Below are 6,000 nucleotides of genomic sequence, written 5' to 3' on the forward strand. Positions count from 1 at the left end.
TATTGAAAGTCAGATTGCGTTGCGCTAAAAATATTGTGTGTCAGTTTAAGCACAGTCATGTATAAATTTTTCTAAGGGGACGTTTCAAAGTGACTTGTGATGAATGCTCGTAATTTTATCTATAGAAATACTCAAGCAACAATAGTTTCTGTCTATCAAATGGTTCAAATGGCTCTGAGCACTATGGGACTTTACTGCTGTGGTCATCAGTCCCCTAGAACTTAGAACTACTTAAACCTAACTAACCTAAGGACAACACACACATCCATGCCCGAGGCAGGATTCGAATCTGCGACCGTAGCGGTCACGCGGTTCCAGACTGAAGCGCCTAGAACCGCACGGCCACACCGGCTGGCTTCTGTCTATCTTCTGCAGACATCTTTTCTAACATATTGAGGTCGCATTTATCAATTGCACTGAATATTTTTGTTAAAAGAGGTGGGCAATGTAGTACATACAAAGATCAATACGAACGTACAAGGGTGCAAAGTTTCCATCATGTTACCGTATGTTTAATTAGCGAAGCATAAGAAATTAATTTTGTAAGCTACCTTCTTTAAGATTCGGTTCCTGGTAGTGCTAAAATCGTCTATCCTCCTTCGATTTCAAAGGACAAGGAGGCTTTGCAGTATAGCTAGTCACTCTCTAGTATCAACATGCGCCATATTTGTAATTAGCGTAAATTTAACTTCCACAGATGAAATAAGCTGTTTTAGCGGCAGTTTGCCGTCCACATCTGACCAACCCAGTCAAGTTTCCTAGCAAAGAAAAGGATTTTTCTTGCGATGATTCGCACGGCATCTACTTATCCTCGAGAGGGCAAATTTCCTCTGTCACACTTCACTACTGCCGTCCAAAGATGCAAAATGCAGAGAACGAAATAGCGATCAGTTAGCAGGGTAGAGATGTATATGGAGTACAGTGTCAAATACAGATCAATCCGAACAATCTCCATAATGGCTGCGAAGGCGACTAAAGGACGCTTCAAAGTTGGTAGTGTGTCAGAACCTAGGCTTCCAGGGCGTCTCACTTCTCTGCTTCAAATCTCCTAAGGAAAATAATATTCTTGCTACACAGGCGAAATTTTTCCGTCAATTGACATACTAAATACCACAATGTTGTTCAACGTATTTTGAGCATGGCAGAATTTATTAAATAAGCCAGTTTTTTGATTCATCATACAAATATTACAGCAACAAATTATCATCGCATGGCACACTCAAGTAATGCCATGACCATAATGTGAGAAATGTCTATCAAAAGAAAATTTTTTATAGTTAACTCAATAATAGAACATATCCATTCCTTACTTAAGTTACTTGGCCGCTAATAATCTTGTTCATGAGAGCACTAAAAAGTGCACAAACACACACACACACACACACACACACACACACACACAATACTCGTTCGCCTTTATGGGTCAACCAGAGATATTATTTAACTCTGAACGAGCTCCTTGTCCACGCTGTGAAGGCCCAATGGATGTCTACTGGTCTCCATGCCAACCTCTGCCTTAGGGCGTCAAGCGGATGCAGCATACTCGTAGAGGGGCATGTGGTCAGCACACCGTTCTCCCACCTGTTTAGCAGAGTTTCCAGGCCATGGAGCCGCTGTTACTTGGTCAAATAGCTCCTCATTTGGCATCAAGAGGCTTATAGCACCCCGTACAGTTGTCGGTGTGTGGGTGTTATGCCGACGAGTTGCGCAAAGGATTGATCTGAAAAGTAGCCTTTGGCTCCTGCAAGAAGCAATTTCCACCCCACACTACTACAGACGTCAGACAGAGTCCTAACGTACCAAAAAGAAATGCCTGAAAAACTTTCAGCAATAAATATCTTCTGGAGTCGTCCTCTGTAAGGAAAAGACACAAAAATATTCTATTTTCTTACGTAAGTAGTGGGATACTTGGGTACGGGAGTATTGCTAATTAGTGTAAGAAAAACATTAAACGAACGGAAAATATTATTTATTGCAAAATTTAAGAAAAATCAAATGAAACTTTTATTTATAAACTGATACACAAATTTCCGGGTTCTTTTCGGAATAGGAGGTTACCTCTTATGGATAGGAATCCTGTTAATGACATTTATATACAAAGTGTGGGAAAGCTTTTTTATGCCTTTTCTTTAAGAATGTTATTTACTCCGCAGAATGGCTGAATAATTATCCGATTAATTTTTCTAAGTACGGTAGAGGCTGTCACGTGAGAAATGTAATGGAGTGACGTGAATGAAGTATGTTATTTCTAATGGAGGAAAGATGGGGCTCGCCTACGCTGTAGCGCACAATAGCATGAGTTGCGACGACTGCTGCCTGCGTCGTTCGCCGCTGAGAAATAAAAAAAACTATCTCTTTCTATCTGGATTGACCTTCGCCAGTAGAACTCTCACTACGCCTTGATGAAGTCAAGGACTCCTATCTGCCACTAGTCTAACTATTGGCGTGGAACACCTGTCAAATAACCAGTCCACCGCGATGCCACTCAATGTTCGTTCGCAGGCGCTAACTAATACTCTGTCTGTGTTCACACTGCACAGTAAGTGTCGCGCCCAACACAGTGAACAAACGCTTATTCGCGAGCGGCTCAATATAGGGTATCACTCCGATTCGCTAGCGACAGAGGTGCTCTCTCAGTGCAGTACTGAGTAGAGACTTTGTTCCTCGCTCTCTGCGTACACGCATGAGCGCACTCGCTCCCGCTAAGTGTTCCCGCTACAAGAGCGTCACCAGAACTACTTTCCTCCACGCAAAAATCGAAAGGGTATATCATCCGCTGTATTTCGCTCACTCCTCCAGCTCATTGCGTCGGAAATAGTCCACCAATCAGCGTTACTCTTACAAACAGGAGAATGGCTAAGCCAACCAATCCGGAAACATGGAGCATCCGCGTTAGGCGTTTACTGTCCACTTGTGAGGACTCAAACTGCACACTAGGTCCGTCAAAAAATTTGTATGCTGGGGCTCTCCCAAACAATATGTATCAACGTCTAGTATGTTAAATCTATTTTGATAAGGCGGTACCTATCGTCTTATTTCATAGCTTACAATGTAGGCAATAATCAAATTCATTCGCCATATATTGGCAGCGTTATGCATTACATTGTCAGATGACACCACAGAATAAAGTGAGTACCTGTGTCCCAGCGTTTTCTAGTGACGTACGCAGATGGCAGTTGCCATTTGTGGATCTTGTATTGAATCAAGCATACGACATCTTAATGCGCTGTAAGTTGAAAGGGCATTCTGTCAGATCCAAAAAGGCCGGACTGTCGGTCATGTTGCTGCAGGTGCCAATGCCTCTCCACATGTCGTCTATAGGTTCTGGATATGCTACAGGGAGACAGGTCAGTGCATAAGACAAGTTGGAGAAGGTCGCCGATGCATTACAAACCCACGTGAAGACATATCTGGTCATCCCTGCCTTGCGGCGTCGTACGGATACAGCCAGATCACTGCAAGACGATCTCAGAAGGGCCACTCAAGCCGGTCACACTGTAATGAACAGGTTACGAGAGAGGATATTACGATCCAGACGTTCTGATCGAGTACCCCACTTCACAAAGCATCTTGCAGCTCGCGTTCAGTTCTGGCGTTCCCTTATTAACTGACAACTTCGTCACTGTCGAAACGTGTTATTCACAAACGAGTCCAGATACCTACAACGCAAGGTGGTGGCCGTGTTCATAAGCAGAGATCCCCTGTGAGCGATACCCGCCAAACGTTGAACCCAAGAAAATCGACAGATTTCCAAGGTTCTGTGATGTTGTGGGGAGGTTTCGGTGTTGACAGCCATACGGATCTTGTCGCTGTCAATGGTCGCCTTACAGCCAGGCAGCACATCGAACAGATATTGTTGGACCATGTGGTGGCTATGGTGTCACCGCCAGACACCACATTTGCTAGGTGGTAGCCTTTAAATCGGCCGCGGTCCGTTAGTATACATCGGACCCGCGTGTCGCCACTATCAGTGATTGCAGACCGAGCGCCGCCACACGGCAGGTCTAGAGAGACTTCCTAGCACTCGCCCCAGTTGGACAACCGACTTTGCTAGCGATGGTTCACTGACAAAATACGCTCTCATTTGCCGAGACGATAGTTAGCATAGCCTTCAGCTACGTCATTTGCTACGACCTAGCAAGGCGCCATGTTCAGTTACTATTGATATTGTATATAATACCTCACGCCAGCCTGCGTGAGCTAAAACGCGTGCCTTTCGGCTTCCTCTCATACCGGTGTTGGCTCTCCTGCCAACCCACAACAGTGTCTCCTGCATATGGTGGTGGTCTCGAATTCCTTCTAATACTAGAGCCTTCATGAAAAGCTTCAGCAGGGATATCTTGCGAAGCTTGGACATTGAAGTAATGCAATGACCAGCGGTGTCTCAACCTAAGTCCCCTCATGCATATATGGAGCGTGCTCGACAGACGTGTTCGTGGTCCTGTTCCACCACAGACGCCTCAAGAACTCTCACGGGCCCTCACTGAAGAATGGGAGCGGCTTCTACAGGGTGACATCCACACACTTCTACGGAGCATGCCACGTAGGCGTCAGGCGGTGATAAACGCTTACAGGGGGCATATACGTTACTGAAGCTCTTCAACTCTAACGAAAATCGCTGAGGACGACGGGATGAATGATTGTTTCGATTTTGTTTTCCACACCTGTCGGACATTTCAGTTCTTTTTGTGTAAACGACCGAGAATGTAATGATGTTTTGCTGTAAGCTTAATTTATGAAAACAAAATGTATAACTTGGTAATATACCTAGTCCTCAATCATTGCTCAATGGAGTATGACAGACACCCAAAGTCATGTTCCCCTCATCCTTTCGAGCAGTTATTATACTCAATACAAAAACACAATACAGCAGTCATAAAAACAGTTTATTGAATTTTATCACGGCCAATCTATTGTTATGCTAACGAAGCATGAAGTATTCGAAACCAAGAACGGAAATACTTAACATACACGAAAATGTTTCTGAGAAAAACTGATAGCTATAGTCTTCTAGATCTCAGATGTAATGAAACCACATCTAAGTACTTTATAATAACTCCTTACATTTGTTCTTATCGAACGACGTATATGTTACTTCGATGAAAGCTATCTTATATAGCAATTTGGAATTTGACATGCCATGTAATTGAGTAAATGAGAGGATCAAAGTGTGACTACAAAATTACGTCAAGGATTACAGCAGTTACACATAAAACATTTTAGGCAAATGTGACCAAATATAGAAAAAATACAATAAGCTGCTGGCGTGATTGAACATTGTTATACAAGGAAAACACTAAAGCAAAACATAAGTTTAATAATTAGCAAGGGTGCACAAGTTCAGGAATTTATCGATTCGGTATCAGTACAGCGCGCATGATGATGTAGCCTCCAGTCTGAAGAACGGTTTGAAAGAGCTCTCTACGCTACTCTGTTCAATGCAAACCTCTTCACCTCCGATCTACATACACTCGGGATTGCTTACTGTGACCAGGCCAAGCCTCCATTTACAATTCTTACCTCCCGCACTTCCCTCAGTTAGCAAAATAACCATTCCTTAATGCTTCGCTACCAAGCTAACCTCTCTCTTAGTCAAGTTGTGCCATAAATTTCTTTTGCATCCATTTCGATTCAGTAGCTCTTCACTAGATATATGATCTACCCGACTAATCCTCAACAGTATTCTCTAGCACCACATTTAAAAATTTCTGCTCTGTTCTTGTCCTATTCATTGTTCGCGTTTCATTTTCATACAACGTTACACCCTAGGCAAATTCTGTGATAAAAAAAATTCCTAACAGTTAAAATACCCTGGAAACATCCCCCAGACTGTGGCTAAACTATATCTCCGCAATATCCTTACTTCCAGGAGCGCTGGTCCTCCAAGTTTTGCAGGAGAGCTTCCGTGAAATACGGAAGTTAGGAGACGAGCCACTGGCGGAAGTAAAACTATGAAGGCGGGTCGTCAATCGTGCTTGGGTAGGTCGATAAAGCAATTGC

The sequence above is a fragment of the Schistocerca cancellata genome, chromosome 5 (genome assembly GCF_023864275.1).
Source record: "Schistocerca cancellata isolate TAMUIC-IGC-003103 chromosome 5, iqSchCanc2.1, whole genome shotgun sequence".
Classification (NCBI taxonomy): domain Eukaryota; kingdom Metazoa; phylum Arthropoda; class Insecta; order Orthoptera; family Acrididae; genus Schistocerca; species Schistocerca cancellata.